Genomic DNA, 25,176 nt, shown 5'->3' with positions numbered 1-25,176 from the left:
AACCACTCAACAATAATGCCACCTTGGTTTTTTTTCTATGGCCCCTCACATGTCTCTTTCATATTAACTGATTGGACTTTCATAATAATAGGTGTGCCTCTATCTTCCAGTGAAGAAACAGATACAGGTTTGAAACATGTCTGAGGCCACACAACCTACTTGGTAGGTTTGACCAACTCAACACAGGGACTTGCCTACAAGTTACGTGTCCCCGAATCCCCTCAGTCCTTGGCAATCCAGGACCGTTGGTCACCTTATTATCTAGTGAAAGGACTGAAAGAAAAAAACCTGGGTTCCTCTCAATACGGTGTGGTAAACCTACCACACGTAAAATGTAATAGTGAGTCAGATACTGACTGGCTGATTTAGGCAAAAATGAGATTTCTTGGAGGAACTTTGGTTAGCTCACAAAGTCACAGGGAAAACTAGAAGACCAAGATCAGAAAATGAGCGGGAGCGAGGAAGACCGTGCAGCCAGAACCACTGCTAAACAAAGTCAAACCACAGAACCCACCAGCTCACACCACCTTTCACACTGCTGTCCCCACAGCCCCCAGCAAATGGCTGCTCCTGTCACTCTTCCTGGTGGCAAAAGAACTCCCAACTTTCCCTGCTTTGCTGTTACTCATTCCCAATTCGAAGTCCAGGGCACATGCCCCCAGTTGGCCAAGTGTCGGTCACATTTCTATATCACAGCTGCGTGGAAAGCGGGGAAGTTAAGCATCAGTGATTGTCAACTTTCAGAAACCTCCCATAACATAGGAAAGGAATTCAGACACTGGAAGCAAAAACAAAAGCAAAAACGAAAACCAGATAGTCCAGTATGCTTTTTCTCTTGTATTGGAAAGCTGATCTAATCATGAAAAGATTAACACAATCTTCAAATGTCACCTTTAAAAGTATACCCTAAAAATAGGATGTCAGTATTGCCCTATAGCTGTAGAAACTAGGAAATGAGAGATATTAATAACTTTACAGTAAAGCAGCTTTCATAACAACACAAGTAAAAATATGGACAGAAGACTATAATCACTACATATAATATCTAAGATATATATAAAAAATAATCTAACTCCTCTTAGAAAATCACCTATTATTTTTAAGCCTTCAAATAAGACATTGCTGAAAGAGTTCTCATGATACTTTGCCCAAAGTATCTCATTTTAACACACAAGAATTACAGAGATGAGAGCGTCATAAAGCAAGTGAGAATGAGTCCCTTCTCTTTAACCACAGAGCATAGGCAAATACGTAAACAGTACGCAGTGACTAAAATTTTACCAACCTGCTGCCCATGGCTGACTATACACTATAATCACTAAGGGTGGAATTTCTCATCCTAAAACACCGAATCTGTCAAAATAGATGTAATAGCTTTCTCTGATGCCTCCTGGGCTTGGATGATCCTTTGAAAAATGCCTCCCTATTCCATCCTGATTCCTCACTAGTCCCTTTATTGATTTTCTGCAGCTGTTTTTCTTAAGCATATGAAGCAAATTATTCTAGTTGGTTCCTCCTGACATCTGCTGATAAATCTACTTTAACTTGTTCAATTTCCTAGAGCTGTACTACAATCCTTAGGAGAATCTTTGACTCTTCCTTTCTTTCTCTTCTTTATGCTTGTGATTCTCTGGTGGTGCTCTCAGGATTCTAATTACACTCTCTTTGTTGGCTCCAATGACACTCCTGGTCTCAATTCACCCTGTATCTTCTTCTCAGAGTTCCCCACATCCCTGATAACATCACACCAATGCCTGAAGTGACACACAAACTAGTCTCCCCTTGCTTGCAAGGAAAAGGTGAAGTACTCCAGAGTAAGTCTGACGTATTTCTGCCACATCTTTTACCACGAGTGCGATGCCCACATCTCTGTGACAGCCACGTTCTCCAGTCTGGCTCAAGTCCAATCTTCCTGCATCCTGACTCTCCACCCTGTCCCATGGCATTAAGCTCTCAGCCATTTAGAGACCGAAGTTAGACATCATCATTCCTCTACTTGAGTGTCACTTATGAAAAGCATCCCACTTTGCCCATGACACCAACAAACAGAAAACACGATAGCACAATGGGGTTTTGTGACAAACGCAGAAGTCATCGCAGAGAAAGTTCTAAAAGCCTGTGCTGTGTGGGTAAACACTCACCCTGTAAATGCAAAGTCGTTTTTGATTTTCCCCCATCCCGTTCCACTCGAGTGTCTCTCCCCTCCCACCCCCCACCCCCCCTCCCCGCTCGCTGCAGCAAATCTTGGCGTCTTTGTCTCATCTCCCATTCCTCTCGCTTCTCCACCCTCCTGAGACCCCTGAATTCAATACTCTGCCTGCTCTCTGGCTTGTAATTATCCTCTACTATGGCTTCTTCTGGCCTGGAAGTGACCGCGCCTGGTGTCTTTTCCACACTCATCTCCCGCCTTTGTACTTCCATGACGTCGTCTCTCTCCTCCAGGTCCCTGCTCTCCCTTTCACACCCTTCTCCCCGCAGAGGGAGGTGAGCTGTGTTGCTGACCCTCCTCTTCCCACACAATAATACACATGAGCTGTCTTAGCAGCCGAGCCTGGCATTAGCACGGTCTCACTTCAGAACTTTCCACTGAGGCCAAAGGAGCCCCTGACAGGAGTCACTATACCATGCCTATGGGTCTCTGGGGACCCCCAAACCACTTCAGAATACTCCAAACCAATCTTCCAGGCACTTCGCAGGAGGCTGGCTCCACTTCAGCAAAGTGCCCTGCACTGAAAGACGCCGTCTTTTCCATCGGTAACTAGTGCAGTTAATGAGAGCACTGGACACACCGGCACTAAGGAAATTAGCCAGAATTTAATTCTGCCAATAAATTGCCTTGGGCTTGATGGCTCACCAAGAGCTTCCCCGGGGGCCCACTTTAAATCGTAGGTGTGTTTTAGGTCTTCATAAATCAGACAATATTGGCTCCTGGGCTGCAATAAAATGTCTTTGCTATAATAATCTGTTATTATGTTTATGAATCTGCTCAGCACTTGGTATCTCTTTTGTAACAATTTAACACACCCCTAAACACGCACGTTTGTGAGGGTCTGTAAGATAAACCCAAGACACACAGTAGCAATATATGCTGTATTTCTTCCTTGGCCTTTCTCCATTTTTCTCTCTTAAACCACCTTCTCATTAGAATACCTGTTAATACAGTGAATGGGCTTTGTTTGACTTAAATCAAGCACATTTTCCACAGGTTAACAAACTTGGTTGTATTCATTGCTTGGAAATTTCCTTTGGTTGTAAATTTTGATTTACGTAAATTTTTTGATTAAGTAAATTTCATCCAAACCTCAGATATATAGTGCTGACAGTATAACAATTGGGAATAAATGAATGTACAGCATTCTTTTTTACTTTTAGGAAAAAACAGGGTTCAGCTATTTCAGGCTTCTAATTTTGCACCTTTTTATCTGCTCTGAAAAATACTGTGATATCTCTCAACACCTCAACTTCATTAGGAGACCTCAATCCACACCCTCATCTGAGAAGCATCATGTCCTTTATTTCTGAGGACCCATTCCCATCTGCCCACACACATGAGAAGTACCTCAATCCAGGAAAACAGTAAATGCAAGAAAGAGACTAAAAATATTAAATTAAACCTCAGCATATCTTCCATTTATTTTTTACACATCTACATACATGCCAATATATTTCTGTGTATTTGTATAGGGATATATTTCTTTGTTTAATAAGTTTGGGAATCATACTATACATATTATAACTCACTTTTTTCATTTCACAACATCTATGAACACTTTTTCAATGCTTGGTTATTTTTGGATATGTTTGCCTATAACTAAAAAATAAATTTAAGTTTCATAAACAAAACAAATGTACCATCTAGCAAGAAATACATGCAAAAACTAAAGCAGTGGATTTAGACATCATCATTCCTTTACTTAGGTGTCACTTATGAAAATAATCCCACTTTGTCCATGACACTGGCAAACAGAAAACACAATAGCATGTTGGGATTTTGTCAAAAATGCAGAAGTTGTCACAGAGAAAGTTCTAAAAGCCTCTGTTGTATGGATTATTCTTTTAGTAATTTGTTTTAATGTGCTTCTTTAACCAAATTTTAATTTGTTTCTTTCTGTTTTGCAAACCATTAAATAATCGAGTTTACCTTTTTGTTAAAAAGAAACAGCATTCGGGGGCACCTGACTGGCTCACTCGGTTAAGCACCTGACTCTTTTTTTTTTTTTTTTTTTGAAGGGAAGTAGATAGATCGTTTATTTATTTATTTTTTTTTAATGATTTTTTATTATATTATGTTAGTCACCATACAGTACATCCCCGGTTTCCGATGTAAGGCTCGATGATTCATTAGTTGTGTATAACACCCAGTGCACCATGCAATACGTGCCCTCCTTACTACCCATCACCGGTCTGTCCCATTCCCCCACCCCCCTCCCCTCTGAAGTCCTCAGTTTGTTTCTCATAGTCCATAGTGTCTCATGTTTCATTCCCCCTTCTGATTACCCCCCCTTTCTTTATCCCTTTCTTCCCCTACCGATCATCCTAGTTCTTATGTTCCATAGATGAGAGAAATCATATGATAGTTGTCTTTCTCTGCTTGACTTATTTCACTTAGCATTATCTCCTCCAGTAAGCACCTGACTCTTGATTTCAGTTCAGGTCATGGGATTGAGCCCCCTAGTCGGGGTCCTAGCTCAGCAGAGAGTCTGCTTGAGACTCTCTCCCTCTCCCTCTCCCTCTGCTCCTCCCCCCCACTTGCGCATGCACGCGCTTTCTCTCTCTCTCTCTCTCTCTCTCTCTCAAATAAATCTTAAAAAATAAAAGAAACGGCAGTCAGAACAAGGTCATTCTCCCAAGTGGACCCAATTATTTAGTTCTTGGAGTGAAGAAAAAGACCAAGAAATTATTTATTTATTTTTAAAGATTTTATTTATTTATTTGAGAGAGAGGGCTTGAGAGCAAGAGGTAGCACAAGTAGGGGAGAGGGAGGAGCAGACTCCCCACCAAGCAGGGTGCCCAGTGCAGGGCTCTATTCCAGGACCCTGAGATCATGACCTGAGCTGAAGGCAGACATTTAACTGACTGAGCCACCCAGGTGCCCCAAGACCAAGAATTCATATAAAATTATTGAATGCATTCATGTCAAAAACAATATATGATTATAAATATCACGCTGGTATAAATCTTTTCTTATGTGACTTCTGAAAACCTTAACTAATGCTTCCAAAATCATCCCCTGCCTATATACAACGTGATGTACCCAACATAAAAAACTATTCAGAAATGGTTATGTCCAGCAAGTACAAAGCAGAGCCCTTTTACCCTACAGATTTAAGAGTCAGAAGTTACAGACAGACTGAGAATGAAGTGTCCTTGTTCACTTTTTTTTTTTTTAACTGGACAAACAATTCTGCACTGGAAGAGAGATCACAAATCCATTCAAACATGGATGAAAAAATCCATTGTCTCTGTAAAATAAACCCTTTTCTTCAAACAGCTGCCAAAGAGAAGCCACCAGCTGGCATGATGATGTGGCCAGCAAAGCTGGCTAACATGGAGATGATTATAAAATGGCAACATCCCGGGGGCCTGAGCATTCCCGGCCAGAGTCCGCAGAGTAGGTGGCCAGCAACTTGAATCCCCTGGGGCAAGTCCCCAGCTTTGCAGGCCATCTGGCACAGAATACACAGACCTGTTGGCAGCCAACTCTGGTTCTGACAACTTCCAAACCAATTTCCCACATGTGACTCTGAATGGAGGCTCTAAAGAGGGAGGCTTCTGAAGTGGGCTGTGCTATTATCGTACACGGGCCCATTCTCTTGAAGCAACCAAGTGAGCACACAGGCTCAAGCCCTGGGTCCAGGGTGCAGCTTGGCCGATGGACAAAGAAATAATACTAAAATTTTAGGGCCTCAAATATATACATGGTAGTTCAGGATATGATGCCACTGCCCAGTTTTGCTCTGAGGAAATTCTCTACCAGATTTTATCTCACACAGGGGATTCCTCACCATATCCATACTTTTCACCAGACCAGAATGGTTCTCCAGTTTCACCCCTCATGCCCAGGAACAAAGCAGAAGTTCTACAGCAGGAGAGATTGTGAGACTGGACTCAGCCCTTCCCCACACGTGATTCAGACCCAATCTCAACAAGCGCAGGGGACGGTCCCTTCTCTCTCGGCACAAGACCTGGTCTCCTACGCTGAGAAGGTGTGGGCTCCCTCCAGGCTAGTCACACATGCACATCCCAGACTGACCACATCCACACACATCTGTCCCTCCTCCCCATCTCAGAGAAGCAGACCTCCTCTCCCCAACAACCCATGCTTTTATTCTGCCCCTTGATTCTTCAAGATCCCACTGATCACCTCCTTTTTCACCTCATTCTGTCACATTTCACTGCTCCTTCCTCACTGCCCGCAAATACATTCAGGTTCTCAACCGCCAGACGGTAACTTCTAGCTCCCAGTTGGCTTCCTTCCCTTTACTGCTCAACTTCTTGAAAGGGGACCCTATACTAGCCCTCTATCCTTAACCCTGTCCCCCTCCCTTTATGAATATCCATTTATTCCAACCATCCAAGTTGAATTCCATTTCCTGTGAAGGCTCTGATGATACACTTTCCAAATCTCAGTTTTCTTGTCCTTAAAATCAGGATAACAATATTGTACTCTTTAGGATGAAGGCTAAATTATTAAAACAAAGAGACCTCAAATTATGGTGGCTTACTGTAAATGCTTATTCCTCTCTTACATAACAGTCCTGAGAAGACCAGTTATCAGGAAAGCCACACTCCATGTGATGACTCAGAGAACCAGGATTTTTCTGTTGTTGTTTCATCAGATTTTCATGTGCATCTGAATCAGCCTTGCTAAAAATGCAGATTCTGATTAGGGGTCCGGGGAGGGCCTGAGAGTCTGCATTTCTAACAAGCTCCCATATGATGTCAGACCTCCAGGCTGTGGACCATACTCTGAATAAGAAGAGTGTAGGGCACTGTTCATGCCTGTTTGATGAAAGCTGGGTCACAGGCACCTCTGTTTTCCTGCTCTTAAGAAGGGAAACAGGGGTGCCTGGCTGGCTCAGTCAGAAGAGTGGACAACTCTTGATCTCAGGGTTATGAGTTTGAGCCCCACGTTGGGCATGCAGCCTACTTACAAAAATTTTTTTAAAAAGGGGTGCCTGGGTAGGTCAGTTGGTTAAGTGTCTGGGTCTTGATCTCATTTCAGGTCTTGATCTCAGGGTTGTGAATTCAAGCCCTGCACTGGACTTCATGCCAGGTGTGGAGCCTACTTTAAAAAAAGGGGGGGGGAGAAGACATGTTGAAGCATGCCCAGTGTCTCAAGACCCAGATTCAGAAGTGGCCCCTATCTGCTCACATTCCACAGGGAAACATCAATCCTGTGGCCATACCTGGATGCAAACAAGAGAGAGGACACAGGCATTATTTTTATTGATTATGGTGTTTTTCTAAGGGGGACTGAGAACAAAGAGCAGATACGTTCGAGTATGGAATTCTCTTCAAAACCAAGACAGTGACTGGAATGTCAGTGGACCTTCCACCTACACTGGAGTTAAATGGCAGAGGATGGTGATGTTACATTTCCACTGGAGCTCCTAATAGTTGGTTGGGAAGTAGAATCATGAGGGTTCTGGCATGAATCACTGTATTGTGACCCTAGGAAGGCAGGTAGGTTCCTAACAGAAAGGTAGGGTGACAATGTGGGGCACTCCAGATTCAGAAGTAGCTATCAGAGTGCCTTGCCCTTGCTGGGTCTCTTTTGGCTCCAGTGACAGTCCCTATATTCCTATATAACTGGGGCATTCTTCAAGATGCAGGACTCCTGCAAAGCTTGGCCCCACGTTGCCTGAGTTGAGGGCAACCAGAGTTATGACATACATCAAATTAGTTTTATCTGTACTAAAGCACAGGCTCTGGAGCAAGATGCTCTGAGTTTAAATCCCAGTTTTGCTACTTGCTGTGTGACCTTGGGCAAATTACTTAATCTCTCTGTCTTTCAGTTTCTTTATCTGTAAGATGAGGATAAATACAGCATCTACCTCAAGGGGTATTTTGAAGATTAAGTGAGGTGACTTAATCTTTCTTTAAAAGTCATATACATATCAGTACTTATATCATATATAGGATATGATATATATCTCCACAACTTTATTTCCTTAAGAGGCTGACCTTAACAGAACCAGCCTAAAGGTTATTTCTCACCATTGTGGTTCCTTTTTTCTTCTCTCAAGCCCTCCTTTATTGAGTGAACCCTTCTTGCTGACGCTCACCCCAGACTGAAAGAACAGGCAGCTCAGTCTCTATGGATGATCCTGGCAGCCTTGCACACCCTGGCATGATGAACATGGAAGAAACACATACCAAATTACACTTGGACACAAGGGCATGTGCAGCTTCTCATGAATTGCTTTTAAGCCCAACCCCAAAAGAGTAGAAAGTAATCTGATCCTCCCTGAAAATATTAAGGACTCAGAACCATGCCTAAGAGTCCGTGATGAGGTTAAGTCATTTTACAGACCCCCTCCCTCTGCACTTGCCCTCACCGAAAATCTTTCTTGAAGTTGGGTTAAAATATCAAGGGCGATATTGAAGAGAAAAAGAAAAGAATTACCAAAAGATTCAAATAAACACGTAAGGTAGAGCTTGATAGAACCTACCCCTAGCTGAAGAGAATAACAAAATGTAACAGGCCAATGTTTTGGCAATTCTTTTTTTAGCACCTTCTGACAAAACCATCTCTTTATCCCTCTGCAGTTATTTTTTTTAAACTACTGCCATTCCCATGAGCACACCACCACCTAAAGCTGGTGTCTTTGCCAATCACATCAATTGGAAGTGCCCCCACAGAAAGCTCCACATGGTAGCGTTAGAACAAATGTCCAGTCATTGAGGAACCTTCTCCAGTAAGAATGGGAGCCCTCAAAGTGGATTTGGATTGGACTGTTCCATCCAATCACTTTGTTTTACAGATTAATTCCTTAATCTAGACAACAGATATGTTTAAGTCCCTGTGTACCAGGCACTGGAGACGCAAGGAACTAAGTTTTGAGAGTCTAAAGTCTCACAGTTAGTCCAAAGCTTAGACCAGAGGCCATATTTTCTGACCCCTTGCCAAGGCATTCTCCATCCCATCCTGCTGCTCCTAAGGTCCCTCTTACTCTGAGAACTTGAGTTAATATCTGCCATAGCGTTTATCTTCAGGCAGACAAATTCCTAATGGAAAAAAAAACAAGCAAACCCACAGGGCACCTGGGTAGCTCAATCGGTTAAGTGTCAGACCACCCTTGGTTTCAGCTCAGGTCACAATCTCGGGGCCCTGAGATCAGGCCCCGTGTCGGGCTCAGCACTCAGCGTGGAGTCTGCTTGTCCCTCTCCCTCTGCTCCTCCTCCTGCGCTCTCTCTCTTTCTCCCTCTCTATTTCTCTCTGTCTCATGAATAAATAAAATATTTAAAAAAACACTACAGCAAATTTACAAAGAAAGTCCTCTTTGTTCAGGGCCCAGTTAGACACATAAAAGGCTGACAGAAGCATAATCTCAATTGTTGGGACTGCCTCTGTGCCAGGACCTACTCTAAGTGCTTTGCCTACACAGTCCCATTGAATCCTCACAACCGCCCTCTCAGATGGGTTACACATGTTACACAAGTTTAGAGAGGCAAAAAAAAAAAAAAAAAAAAAAAAAAATTGTCCAGGATCTCATAGCCAGTAATTGGTAGGTCCAAGCCTTAAACTCAGTTCTTTTCAACAAGAAAGTCAGAAATGCAGAACTGTTTTCCACAGCTCTACTGCCTGATACCATAATACAATAAGCCACTGATTGTACTGGTATTTCTGAAATCATAATTTCTGAGATTATACCAGAGTTTTGGCATATGCAGAGTCACACAGGATTATTAAATACTCTGTAACTATGAAACTATCAGATGGGGAGGATTTATCCTTATGCCTTTTGGACCCCTAGGCTCTATCTGCTAAATCACTTTTTTGGGTTTTGCAAACTAGGAAACAAAAGTGACAATATTTTTAAATCAAATAGGATCCATTAGTTATACTGTGCCTATATCTCTATGTAAATGTTAAGAGGTTTCTACTAATTCCCAGAGCCACCTTATCCATCAGTTTCTCTCTAAAGTGGAGAAACCATGCTTGAAGCATATCAGGCACGGCAGCATAATAGAGAACCCTACCGCAAGGGGATTTCCCGTGTGTCTGTAATGTTCCACTAATTAAGTCTTGGAAGCATTTAAGACTGTCTTCACTGTGAATACCCACAGTGCAGCCTTAAAGGGAAAAAAAATCCATTTCCATGAGTCATGCACCAACAAGAGTGAGCAAATGGATTTGAATTGTTAGAGTCCATAAACATTTGAAATATAGTCTTCTCTCTATGAAAAAGACTAGTTGTTCAGACATGCAGCTTATAAAAGCCAACTTTAGTGAAATATATATATATATATATAATGTATATTTATATAAATGTAATGTATCAAATAACCTAACACACATGCCATTTGGCTGGGTATGACTTTTTAATCACAGAGCTCCAGAAGCTAAGGGCACAGACTTCTTGGAAATGTGCTAGAGGGAGGTTAGTATGGAAAACTGTTTTGTTTCCAGTAATGGAAAAGGAAACATAACGAAAACATTGATGAAAAACACTGTAGTGCTAAATCTTTGCTCTCCCACATTTATATATACCTTCAAACAAATCTCATTATCCACCAAACTCAAAGAAATTAAAACAAAAGTCACCTCTGTGACATTTCACCACCTAAGATTATTCTCTTTCCATCAAAGATGCATAAATTGCTTTTTAAGATACAGGTCTACACATGGCTTAGCACAGTAAACCCACTATAGGCCCAGCTTCATACCCATGTATTTAATTAAAAAGCCTACTCTACAATTGAAACAATCCCCTGACTTAGCATAGGCAAATAATATAAGAACCATAGACATAGACATTCCATTTAATCTGCATGGAATGAAGTTTATTCATCAGTTAAACAAGGCTATGGACTTCAACACACCAGATCTTCATAAAGCAAAAACAATAATAACAATTGAAAGGCATTTTAACTAGGGAACAAAACTGTACTAATACAGTCTGGGGCCTGACCACCACCAGGAATCACAGTGTGCATAGGCCACGTCCAAGCTTCATGGCTTCTCTACAAAAGGTCCATTGAAACTCTAACTTCCAGCCTCTTCCTTGATCCTATAGTGATCAATTTACTTTTGGGTCAGCCTTCCTACTACAATGAAGAGGTTCTTACAGCAAGACTCCTAGCTTGCAGAGGAAAAACAATATTCAAAAATTGGGAATGATACAAGCAGCCAGATCAAAAAAAAAAAAAGAGAATAAAGTGCTGAGGACTGAGCAAGGACTAGAAGCTCAAGGAACATAAAAATACATAGGACTCACGGGGATTCTTCAGAGGTTAAAGAGAGGTATCCAAATAAGCCTCGTCCACCTTGGCCTTGAACGCTCACTACTGCCGCAGGCACCGGAATGTTCTGTACTGACTACAGGAACATCCTACATCCCGCGTACTAGTTGGTTAACACGTCTCTTTCTAACACCTACCTCAGGTAGGTCATGTGAGACCTACCCTGTGCTCCAGGAGGGTAAGGGGCTGTATCTGCCCGGTTTGCTCCAACTTCTGGCACCCTGCTTGGCACAAGGTTTGCACCCATAAATGTTTGCTGGGTCCATGAATTAACTATTTCAAACAATGCTTCCTACATAACCATGTAGAAAAACTTGGGTCTCAAAACACAGATAATTCTAGCTCTAATTTCCATTTCTTAACTGCATTTAGTTCTTCTAATTAAGTCATAAAAATACAAAACTAACTCACAGGATAGACATGTATGACAGGATTCTACTGTCTTTTCCATGCCCATTTTAATTGGTTTTCATGGAGCCTGTGCTTGGGAGAATGTGTTTGGTCCATGGAGATTTTTTTCTCAGTTTCCCTACGTCCAGGGAAGTACCCTACTAGCTGTGGTTTTAAATTCTATATGATGCATTCAGACATAAATAGGAGTCTATTTCAAAAGGCATATTACAATAAAATAAATGAAAATGACCCCAACAAATAACTAGGAAGGGACAAATAAATCACGATATGTTTATTACGATTCATATATTTAATAAATTTTCATTATATTTTGTAATAATCTACTTTCAAATCTGTTTTTTTTTTCTTATCAGACAATATTAAGTCCTTTCTAAAGTGAAATTAAGCAGGTGAATCCAGCAATGACTCCCCACTGATCTTTATGCTAGGCCCTCCTCTGGCCCTTGCTTACCTCCCAGACACATGCCCCATTCCTCCTCCATTCATTCTTTCCCCAGCCAGACTGAACCACATCTGGTTTTACAAAAGTGCTGAGCTCTCTCTCCCCTCTGAGCGGTCATGTGTGCCGGCCTCTGCCCCGACCTTCCTCTACCTCCTTGGTCCCTCTGCCTTGTTAACTCCTGTTCATCTTTCAGATCTTAGCTAAGACATCATTTCCTCCAGAAAGCCTTTTCTGAGCACCACTACCCAACATGAAGTTAGGAGCCTCCTCTGTGCCTCTCATAATGCCCAACTCATACCTCTGTGCTATCCTATTCTTACCAAAGTAATTGTTTATTACCTGTATGTATTCCGAGACAGTAGCCGCCTAGTAAGTATTATTGAATGAACGCATGCCAAAAATGAATGCACGCCCGCTAAAGACATGAGATAGATGACAGAATGGTACTTTCCCTTGAGAGTTTGTGTTTTGTACCTCCACCGTATAAATGAATAAGAAAATCGTCTTACATCATGGCCTGTTCCTGATAACAAGTAGTTTCCATGAAACTCAGGGCCAAATTACTGCTTCCGTCTGAAAAGCCTTAATAGTTCCTGAGGCGACTTTACATAATAGAGATGGGAAGATTCTATAATAGTCATAATCCACTAACTGGGGTATATACTGCTTTTAAAAGCCAAATTTTAAGAAGTTTTCATTGCTTATGTGAGAATTATAAATGTTTCATCATACCTAGATCTGTCACCTGATTCACTGAGACTACATAAAGGGAGCCTTTAATTTCCACATTGTTTTAAATGTTCAGTTTCTGTGGGGTTCTGTTTGCCCCTGCACATGGACAATCAATAAATGTTTAATGATGATGGGAACGATCATGATACAATGGCAACAGGAATAAATAACCTAAAAGGATGCCACATCGCCAAGGGTGCGGTTATCCTCTGAAGGCTTTAAACATGTTTTATGCGAGGCTCGTTTTCATAGCCGGACAACATCACGAAAGAAATTCTCGGTTTTAAAAAGAAACCAATTCTGAAAGATGTTGTTGACATTTGTGACCCCATGGAAATTATTTCAATCTGTGGGCAATTTGTTTTCAGTCTTTGTGTACAGCACAGAAAATTCAGTCGGCTCTCTGTCACACACCACCTTTCCCGGCATTCGCTCGCCTTTCTTAGCTCATCAAGATACAAAATAATCTAAACAAAATGACTACACTGACATTTCCTTCAAATACCGTAATAATTGCTAAATTGGACTCACCAGAGACAAAAGGAAATTTTATTTTCTGTTGATCACATACATCTTTTTATACATGAAAAACCACGACACTATCATTCTCCACCAGGCTGTTTCTGCCAACAACTGTGACTGATTGGGATTCATGTAAAGCCCCCAGCCTCCTACGAGCATGACAAGAGTCAAATTAGGTGGGCTGGGAGCAAAACAAAGAGGTCCAGAAAAGGAATCGTCTCAAACTCAGCATTTTGACAGAGCCTTCTTCGTGCCAGTGTGCATGCTGCCTCATTAAATGATATGTAAAGGTCAGAGGTTAATCAACTTCAATTTGGCATGCATATTGAGTAGTTTTTAGTCATCATTTTATATTTCCAAATGAGAAGAGGCAAGAAACACTTCAGGTTAATGGAGCATTTTCTAATGACGATTTTTAACTCTTCAGAGACAGAATTTCTCATTTAACTTTGGGTTGCTTTTTTTTTTCCCCTTAAAGCCACTAAAAGACATTCAAGGCATAAATGTCTAGGTTGCCCTTTTTTGACAGTTTTATTGAGGTATAATTGACATTAAAAAACTGCACATATCTGAAGTGTACCATCTGGTAGGTTTTTAACATAGGTATACACAGATGAAACCATCACCTACAATCAAGATAATGAATACAGCCATCATCAGTTTGGGGGGATCTCTTGTTCCCTCCTGCCCACTATAATCCCTCCTTCCTACTCTTGCCCCACCCTCATTCTCAGGCAACCACTAATCAGCTTTCTATCACTACAGATTAATTTACATACTCAAGAGTTTCTACGAATGGAATCATATAATATGTCCTCTTTGCAGGCTGGCTTCTTTAACTCAGCACAATTCTTTTCAGGTTTATTCATATTGCTCATGTAACAGTGGTTAATTTCTGTTTATTACTAGTAATATTCCATTACTTGGATATGCAGTAGTTCATCCATTCACTTGTTGATGGACATTTGCATTGTCTGCCAATGCTTATGGTTATTACAGATAAAGTTGTTGTGAACATTTGTGTACAATGTATGGACATATGCTCTCATTCTTTCTTGAGTAAATACCTTAGAGTGCAATGACTGCATCAGAGGGTAAGTCATATTTAACTGTTTTCCAAAATGTTTGTATAATTTTGCATTCCCATCAGCAGTGTATGAGAGTTCCAGTTGCTCCAAATCCTCACTAACACTTGGAATGGTCAATCCTTTATACAAATAGAAATCTTTGTCTAACCCAAGTCATAAAGGCTTTCACCTCTTTTCTTCTTTACATATTATGGGTTAGATTTTATAGTTAGGTCTATGAACCATTTGAGTTCATATCTGTATATGGTGTGAAGTATACACGGAAGTTTATTTTTTGTATATAAGTATCAAAAGTACTTGCTCCAGCACCATTTGCTGAACGGATATCCTTTTCCCACTGTATAAGCATTGCACTTTTGTTTAAAAAAAAAAAAATCTGATCTTTCCACTCAGGTTTTTGTAACCTAAAACTACCTTAAGAAGTCTACTAGTTATTTTTAAAATAAAAAGAAATTGACTGATCGTACATGTGTGGGAGATTATCTTTTTAATTCCCACTCTTTTTTCCATGGGATACTGAAAACAAAGCATCCAACAGTGGATTTCATTAGAAACATCATAGCAAATACCTGACCCTACGGGAAGTTTTAGTATTTGTTATAATCAGAACTCACAAAGATTATGCAAAGACAAAGAAGAAGACAGAGGTGTAATTTTATATTACAGGGAAAATTTTATATCAAAAGGAAAGAGGATGCTTCCACTTTACACAAGGAGCACAGAATATAAGCATTTTTCTTAGCTTCATTCTTAACCCTACTAAACAAAATAAAAGAAAGAAAAAGACATGAAGCCCCAAGGCTAAAGAATACAGGAGAACAGACAACAGCCCATGAGAGATAAAGACAAAATTTTGGAATCCGCAAAGCAGAAGAATGAATGGCCAATGACCCAGCAGACCAGAGAAAATTAGGAACTAAGTAATTACACTAAGGAAAGCCAACAAGAAGTAAGCCAAATCTACAGGAGGACCCAGGAATTGGATACCAGTTACCTCTGAAGGCAGGATACCAGATGAAGCTGAAATGGGAAAACTAGTTTCTCTCCATATGGGTCTTTCCATCTTGTCTCTCTGAAATGACTAATTTGGTCTTCCTCATAGCAGAGTTGTTGAGGTCCAAGAGCAAGTGTCCTAAGAGAGAAAGAGTCAAGTGGAAGCTGTATTTTTTTAATGATTTAGCCTCAAAAGTAACATAACATCACTTCTACCACACCTTATTGGTTGGAGTAGTTACAAGTTCCTGCCCAGATTAAGGCAGAAGGTGGGGAGAAGAACAACACAGACCCCACTCTCAGCAAACAGTGTCAGTAACATTGTAAGAACATGTGAGATAGGATATACTGATTGGAATAGCCACCTCTGGAACATAAAATCTGCCACAACCACTGACAAATCTGACTGCTTTATTTTATAGATAAGAGAAATCTGTATGACCCAAATCACACAATCAATAGCAGAGCAAGACTAGAAAGTGGGTATCTGAACTCCTAGTCCATGTTCTTTCCCACTAACTTACATTGCCTCTTTGTTTTTTAAGAGAGAGAGAGCACGGGGGAGGGATGAAGGGAGAGGGAGAGAGAGAATGCCATGCAGGCTCCACACCCAGCACGGAGCCGGATGTGGGGCTCAATCTTACAACCCCGAGATCATGAGCTGAGCCAAAATCAAGAGTCAGACAGTCAACCGACTAAGCCACCCAGGCATCCTGCCTCTTAATTTTTGTAAAATTCACACTGGTGAAATTACAGAGTTAATGGGTAGAGAGTATTTAGTATAATTAAAGTCTGACTCCTAGATAAATTCTTCTTGATTCAGTAAACTCAGGCCACAAAGAAATACTATTCACCAGCAGAGCAATGAAAGGGCATTTTTTAAAAATAATTCTCAGACCAAAAACGCTAATGAAATCAATGAAGGAAAGTTTTCAAGTTAATCTTCCTCATTGCTGAGTCTAAAGACATTAGGAAATCTATGAATTGTTTCCCATAGATAGTTTTATCTTTTTCTCAGAGGAAGGGAGTAATACAAATGATTCTAGTGTGACTTAAATCTCTAACCACAGGAATCTGGCATAGTTCTCTGACCATCCAAAATTTCAACATCATTACTCATTTTGAGATATTTTACTCTGCTAGTGTATAAATGAATAGTAATGGATCAATCAGAGATTACCGATTGTAATGAATGAAAGTGCCATCTTAAATCAGATGTAACTCATCAGCAACAGAAAAGAAGAATAAAAAATCAAAAGGAGATTAAGGACTTCTGCTGGAGGAGCTAGCAGACTAACCTATATGACCAACCCTCATACCAGGAATAACAAGAAAATCTCAGTAAGTTACAAAAACAAAGTCATTTTCTAAAGCATTGGAGAGCAACAAAGGCTTCCAGAATTTGAGGGCTAATCCTTGCGAGAAGGTAAATGCATTGGAATGACCATGACACCTCCTATCACCTCTTCTTTCAAGGCATTTACCAACTCCTAAATGGCTCAGGACTAAGTCAAATGGAAAACAGTGGCTCAGAGATTTTGTCAATCTTTTTTTTTTTTTTAAAGATTTTTTTTTTTTTTTAATTCAACAGAGATAGAGACAGCCAGGGAGACAGGGAACACAAGCAGGGGGAGTGGGAGAGGAAGAAGCAGGCTCATAGCAGAAGAGCCTGATGTGGGGCTCGATCCCAGATCGCCGGGATCGCCCTGAGCCGAAGGCAGATGCTTAACCGCTGTGCCACCCAGGCGCCCCAAGATTTTGTCAATCTTATAGGGACAGAAAGATAAAAATTAAAATTTAGGACAATCAGGAATTAGAAGCAGGATCTAGGAGAAAAGGGAATCACAGAGAAACTAACTAGAAATTCTTGGCCTCTTTTTCCTTTCAGCAATTTACTAATTCCTAAATCACAAAAGGTGAGAAGCCAGGAAGCCAAACAGAAAGCAAAAGCTAAATCTAAGAGCCAAGTGTCAACTGTCTTTGGCGCTGGAGAGATAAAAATTGAAGTTCAAGGCACGGTAAGGAAAAGATGATCTGATAAATACCCCAGGCTTCCAGTTCAGAACCCCCAAATGCTATGCCTTTGTAGTAAAGAAAAACAGAAATAGACCAGCTCCGCAAAGACTGAAATTCATCCTTGAAACATCTTTCTCCCTAATTCAATCAATGACTTTCCTTCACTCTTTGTACCATTAAGATAAAAAAAAAAACTTAAACTAACTCCTATCTGGACTAGGATAACATCAGACTAGAACATGGAGAAAAAATTAAAAATGCAAAAAGACAGGGCTCCTGGGTGGCTCAGTCGGTTAAGCATCCAACTCTTGGTTTTGGCTCAGGTCATAATCTCGGGGTTGTGAGATCGAGCTCCACATCGGGCTCAGTGCTGAGCATGGAGTCTGACTGAAGTTCTCCTTCCCTCTCCCTCCTGCTCTGTCCCTCTGCTCTCAGGCACACGTGCATGCTCTCTCTCTAAAATAAAATCTTTTAAAAAATTCAAAAAGCACAAGAGATATGCAGAATATGGCAAATGGCTAATATCTGTACAACCAAAGTTTCAGAGAAGAGGTAAGAAAGAATGATGCAGGGGCGCCTGGGTGGTGCAGTCGTTAAGTGTCTGCCTTCGGCTCAGGGCGTGATCCCAGCGTTATGGGATCGAGCCCCACATCAGGCTCCTCCGCTGGGAGCCTGCTTCTACCTCTCCCACTCCCCCTGCTTGTGTTCCCTCTCTCGCTGGCTGTCTCTGTCAAATAAATAAATAAAAATCTTAAAAAAAAAAGAAAGAAAGAATGATGCAGATGCTCAATGAGAATTTTCAAAAACTAACAAAAGCCATCTCAAGCCCGGGATTAAAGAAATTTTTAAAACACAGGCAGGAGAAATACCCAGAAAACCACACTTAAATGCATGTAAAACTGCTTAAAGCTAAAGTCAAAGAGAACATCTTAAAAGCAGCCAGAGAAGAAAGACACATTACACTTGAAGAAGAAACAATTAGTTGACTTGTCAACAACAAAAAACCAAAGAAAATGCAGTGATATCACTGAATTGCAACAAGAAGATAAACACCATTTGCCATTACATACCTAGCAAAATATCCTCCAAATATGAAAGAAAACTAAAGATATGTCCAGGCAAATAAAAACTCAAAGAACTTATTGCCAAAAGACACACACTTAAATAAATATTTAAGTAAGTTATTCAGGCAAAAGTACCATGATTTCAGAGGGAAGCACAGAAATACAGGATCGAATGGGGAAGGTAAGAGAATGGAAAAGAAAAAGTAAATGTGTGGTCAAAATGATTAACTTTTTAAAACAATAATGACTGGGTGCCTTGGTGGCTCAGTTAGTTAAGCGTCTGACTCTTGATTTCAGCTCAGGTCTTGATCTCAGGGTCATGGGACTGAGCCCCACATCTGGCTCTGTGCTTAGCGGGGAGTCTGCTTGGGATTCTCTCTCTTCCTCTCCTTCTGCCCCTTCCCCCCTCAAATAAATAAAAAAATCTTTTAAAAAATTATATAATAATGATAATGCAGGTTTAAAATATATGTATAAGTGAAATAAATAGCAAATAGCACAAAAGGCAAGGGGGGATGAAATAAGATAAAGTGTTATACAGAGCTTGTATTGATTGGGAAGTGGTAAAAATACTAATTTATAGTAGGTCTATTTAGTCAAGCAAGGATATGTGTTGTAATATCAAGGGCAACTATTAAAAGTTGAGCTTTTGAGCTCAACTATTGAGCTAATAGAGGGGGGAAATTAATTTAAAATATTTAATTCATAAATGCCAAAAAGAGGAGAAAAGGGAGAACAGACAACATGGGGAAAATACAAAATAAGGGATAAAACAGTGTATATATAACCCAAATACATCAGTAATTAATTAAATGTAGGAATATGTAATAATGCATTGTTATGGTCTGAATGTTTGTATCCCTTCAAAATTCATAGTTTGAAATCTGAATGCCCAAGTAGATGGCATTAGGTGGGACCTTCCGGAGGGGCTTAGGTCCTGAGGGTGGAGCTCTCATGAATGGATTAGTGCCTTAGAAAAGAGGCTCCAGAGAGATTCCCCAGCCCCATCCTGCATGTGAGGACACAGGACGATGGTGCTGGCTATGAACCAAGAAGAGGGCTTTCAGCAGAAGGTAAACATGCTGATACCTTGATCTTGAACTTTCAGCCGCCAGCACTGTGGGAAATTTTCTGTTGTTTATAAGCTACGCAGTCTGTGGTAGTTTGTGACAGAAGCCAAATGGACTGGCACACACTTATCCAACTCTCAAGGAAGTTTCAGATGTTACAGATTTTTGCTATTACAATAAGGCAACAATAAAACTATAAGTGTGTGACAGTCTCTCTAGGGTGCTATATAAAAGTGGAATCACTAACTTTCATTTCATCAGGTCTTACCAAATTGCTTCCATCATAGGACAGCTCCTCTCTCACCCCCTTCTTGCTAATGCTCAGGACTACCAGACTGGTAAAAATTTGCCGATCTGATCGGCATGAAGTACTGCCTCATTGTTTTAATTTGGATTTACCTTAACACACCTGAAGTTGAATATCTTTCATTTATTAATTATTAGGGTTTCTTCTTCCATGATTTGTTTTTTTATAGCATTTGCCCTTTTTTTATGGAGTTTTTATTTATCTTATTGACTTACCCCTTAATTTAATCCATATAAAATAATGAAATTATTATTTTAATAATAATAATTACTTGAATTACTGGGTACATAATGATGCTCTTCATCCAGACAGAAAATAAAGAAGTTCAGGCACATTTTTCAGTAGCAGTTAATGAGTTCAGCGTGGGGTCATATATAGCAAATATCTACTCAAAATGGTCAATTTTTATGATGTCTTCTGCATACAAATTTTAATACAGTTAATATATTATTTTCCCATTTGACTTGTGCTTTCAGTGTAAGAAATTCTGTCTTAACCTGGGGATTAAAGATATCCTCAAGTTCTAAAGTTTTGTTTTCTTTTTAGGTCTTTAATCCCTTTAGTATTTAATTCTGTGTAGGGTGCAAAATAAATATCCAATTTTTTTCCCATATAGTCAGTTGTCCCAGTAGCATTTATAAAAAGATCTATACTTTCCTTATTGATTTATGCTGCTATCTCTGTTATATACCAATGTTCCACATGTATATGTGGTCTATTTGCCTACCTTTGTGCCAGTATTACACTGTTTTAATTGCTGTCACTTCACATTAAATATGGTATCCTTCCTCCAATTCTTTGAATTATTTTGGCTCTTCTAGGTACTTTATTATTCCATATGAATTTTGGTTTCAACTTGTCAAGTTTCAAGATAAAACAATTTGTTGGAACTTTTATTAGAATAAATTGACTTCATAGATTTTGTGGAGAAATAACATTGACATTGAGTCTTCTCATCCATAAACTTGTTAAATATCTCCATTTACTTAATTCTACTTTATTTACTTTATTTTTTTTTAAGATTTTATTTATTTATTTGACAGAGATAGAGACAGCCAGCAAGAGAGGGAACACAAGCAGGGGGAGTGGGAAAGGAAGAAGCAGGCTCATAGCGGAGGAGCCTGATGTGGGGCTCGATCCCATAATGCCGGGATCACACCCTGAGCCGAAGGCAGACGCTCAACCGCTGTGCCATCCAGGCGCCCCACCTTTATTTACTTTAATAAAGTTTTATAATTGACTTTTTTAAGGTCTTACATATCCATTGTCAAATATATTCTCAGTACCTTGAAGTTTCTAGCATTATTGTAAATGACATTACTTTTTATATTTTCTAAATTTTTTTGTATATTGAACATGTATCTGATAACATTGACGAAATCTCTTGTGAGTCCTAATAATTCATCTATAAATCCCCTTTTATTTTTAAAAGAGTATTTAACAAAGGGCAAAGGACCTTCCAAATCAAGTATCTGAATCCATTATCTTCTGAACCAAGCAACTGAAAATAAAGTCTTATAATAGGGAAAGAAATATATATTTTCTTTCCATTTTCTTTTTACAAATACAGGCTGCCACATGATTTTACCTCCACTATGAGGTCTTGTATGAATAATGACACATGTTCAGTGGTGGGTCTGGAGAAAGGGTCAGTCTTAGGTCATTCTTCGTGATGCTATAATGAAAAAAAAAAAAAGGAGACTGAAGATAGAGGCAGAAGCCAAGTCATGCACGACTTGTGTGCCAGGCTAAGGAGTTTCTATTTTATCCAAACGCAATTAATTAAATCAGATTTGCATGCTGGACTTGCATTTTAGAAGGAACTCACGCTGTACAGTGAAGGATGAACTGAGCTGGCATCTCTCAGCCAAGACACCAGTTGAGATGTACTGCAGTAGCTTACTAGACGATAAGCTTCATGAGGGCAGGGGCTGCTGGTGTTGCTCCCCCTCCCCTTAATTCTCAGAGCCTGGCACAGTGCTTGACACAAAACAGATGCTCAATAAATACTTGTTGAGTTAATTAATTAATCCTATGAGAAATACTTAGGGTAGAACCAAACACAGGTTGTGGAGTTGAAGAGGAGAAAGACAAAATTTATAAACACTTAAGAGAGGCATCAATTGTATTGTGGGAGTGAGGGCAAGGGAGAAATCTAGAATGACTCCCAGGTCGCTGGCTGGGATGACTGGATATATAGAGGCATCCAAAACTAGCCAGGGAATAAAGAGATATTTTCAGACATATATAATTCATTCCGTTTCAGACATACCAATTTTGAAGTACTTTCAGACAGATTAGTCCAAAAAACAGCTGGACCTCTGGATGTATAGCTGCACAAAAGGAACCCAGCACGGGGAGGTTGCTCAGCTTGCAGTGTCAGGGAGTCAAACTGGAAACGTGTAGAGTTCAACTCTCCTTCCCCTGTGATGTGCTGAACCCATCTTTGCTAACCTAAGGTCTCAGTAAAATACTTACAAGGACTTCAGCAGATCTGAAGTTGCCTCGTGAAGAAAATTTGGCCCCAGCCTGCAGGGACCTCATGACCCACCTCCATTTGCAAGCGAAGTGATATTTCATTTAGGTAAGAACACAATTCAGCATATCTTCTTTCATAAAATCATGTCGCCCCTACTGTAGCTCCTCATTTGCAGTCCACATCATATCATTGTGCCTTCAACAGCACACACTCATCTCATCAGAAAAGCTCACCTGGATTGTCAAAGACCCTTATGTCCTAGGCTGTTAGCCCGAGATTTGTTCTCTGCCCACTCCTCTAAGGATCCTACAACGTATTCTAGTATAAATGCAGAGCACCACATTAACTTAGTTCCTTCACTGAGGACCACTGCAGTGTTATTTTCAGACTTTAGCAAAGCCCAATATAAGAAATAGACACATGAATACATTTAATGCCCCAGTACATTTAATTTTCTGTAGATATGGTCTCTCTTGCTCAATGTTTCTTAGACAAATTTTTCATGATAAATTTCTCGCTTTTATTTCTATTAGTATTTTTATTATAAATGTAGTATATGGGGGGCGCCTGGGTAGCGCAGTCGTTAAGCGTCTGCCTTCGGCTCAGGGCGTGATCCCGGTGTTACGGGATCGAGTCCCACATCGGGCTCCACCGCTGGGAGCCTGCTTCTTCCTTTCCCACTCCCCTGCTGTGTTCCCTCTCTCACTGGCTGTCTCTCTGTCACATAAATAATAAATAAAATCTTTAAAAAAAAATAAATAAATGTAGTATATGTTTATTGTGAAAAAAATGTTTTTCAAGCCACATAAAAGCTCTCATATCCCTCTTTTCCTGTCCACACAAGTCCAATACAGAGGTATCTAAGTAGTCAAGATTCTTTCTGTTGCAAGGGACAGAACTGTAAGTTTTTAGGATGCTCAGTGAAAGAGAGGAATTTGAAGGCCACTAGGGCAGGACAAGGAATCAAAGCAACCACTCTGAAAACCAGGGCAGTACTAAGAGCCCCAGGGAATGAACCTGGGGTATGAACTTCTTGTCTCTGCTTTGACATGCATGGTATAGTCTCTTAGTTTTCTCAGGAAGTGGAGGACAGAGCTTCAGGTAACTGAGGGATCTTATCCTAGCATCACTGTTGTCTGACAGGAAAAGAGATTTTTTTTTTTTCTTCCTGTAGCAACTCATGACTGAAACAGAAGAGAGGTCCCTTAAGGAAGAGGGACCTTGTCATCAAAAGAAGGGGTAAGTGTGCCGAGCAGCCAAAGTGTCTGATGACTTTGTATTACCATTAATAGTTTCCTGGGTATCTTCCAGACATTTTCTTTGTATTCACAAGCACATAAAAATATTCTTTTCATGTTTTACTCAAACAAGAACATAGTATGACAAGTGCTTTTAGGAGTTTGTCAAGGAAAAAAATGTCTTTTCACGAAGTGCTGGTATACTTTCTTTTGGTCAGATAATGAGAATTTTCTAATCCACTACTTCTTTCTCTTGACTACCAGGAAGCTCAGAGCTAAATTTAATGTTCAGTTACCATAACTATATTAAATCTCATGGTCAGAGTATTTACTTTCTCCTTCTTTGTATGCTTTTAGATTTCTAATTCCTGGCTTGTCTAGATTTATTGTACCAGTGTCTCTTATCACAAACCCCATAAAATTCCTCTTGAAAGGAGAGAGGATTTTTACAGATTCTTCTAATACCTAGTATTTTAAAACTTGTATTATTTTTCACTAAAAAAATTATTATCTTTCATTATGAAAGTAATGAGTGCTTATTATACCAAATCTAGAAAATAAGTGGAAAGGTAAGGAGAAAAAAAATCACCTATGTTCCCACCACCCATACCCACTATTAACATTTTAGTGTGCTGTTTAGTTTTTTGTGTGTTTTTGTCTTAAGTAGGTTCCACACCCAATATGTGGCTTAAACTCACGACCCTGAGATCAAGAGTCACATGCCCTACTGACTGAGCCAGCCAGGCACCCAAATTTTTATTTTAGTACTTTTTTAAGTAATCTCTATACCCAACGTGGGGCTCAAATTCACAACCCCAAGATCAAAAGTTGCATGCTCTACTGACTGAGCCAGCCAGGCAGCCTGTACTGCTTAGTTTTAAATGTAGGAGAAATAACCAAGTCATATAATTAGCTCAATGAATACACTTCTTGCTAATAAAAAAAAAAAAAATCCCCGGAGCCTTTAAATTATGGGAAAATCCAAGAAGAAGAAAACATTTAACAACAAAAAGAGATCTCTTGAAATTTTGACAATGGTTTCCAGAATTTATTCATATTAGTACTAATAGACAGTCTATTGGTCCATCTTTCCCCAATATTGTCTACCCACACCTAAATTAAGATAGAGCTGAGGGGTTCCTGAGTGGGTCAGTCGGTTAAGTGTCTGCCTTCGACTCAGGTCATGGTCCCAGGGTCCTGGGGAGCCTGCTTCTCCCAGTCCCTCTGTTGCACCCCCTGCTTGTGCGCTCTCACTCTCTCAATAAATAAATAAATAAATAAATAAATAAATAAATAAATAAAATCCTTTTTTAAAAAAAGATAGAGCTAAAAAACAAAATGC

The 25,176-nt window shown here is 40.0% G+C and overlaps 1 long non-coding RNA gene across 1 annotated transcript in view; it reads right to left on the bottom strand.

The window, feature by feature from the left end:
• Positions 1–25,176, bottom strand: part of LOC130542548 (uncharacterized) — a 134,782-nt gene that overhangs the window by 56,893 nt on the left and 52,713 nt on the right. Inside the window, exon 2 of the long non-coding RNA XR_008957186.1 lies at positions 15,662–15,799. This is a non-coding gene — a long non-coding RNA (uncharacterized LOC130542548). The remainder of the gene's footprint in view (positions 1–15,661; positions 15,800–25,176) is intronic.

The sequence above is a fragment of the Ursus arctos genome, unplaced genomic scaffold, assembly GCF_023065955.2.
Source record: "Ursus arctos isolate Adak ecotype North America unplaced genomic scaffold, UrsArc2.0 scaffold_37, whole genome shotgun sequence".
Classification (NCBI taxonomy): Eukaryota; Metazoa; Chordata; class Mammalia; order Carnivora; family Ursidae; genus Ursus; species Ursus arctos.
The sequence above is the reverse complement of the archived record's forward strand: the minus strand, read 5'-3'. Positions and strand labels throughout refer to the sequence as shown.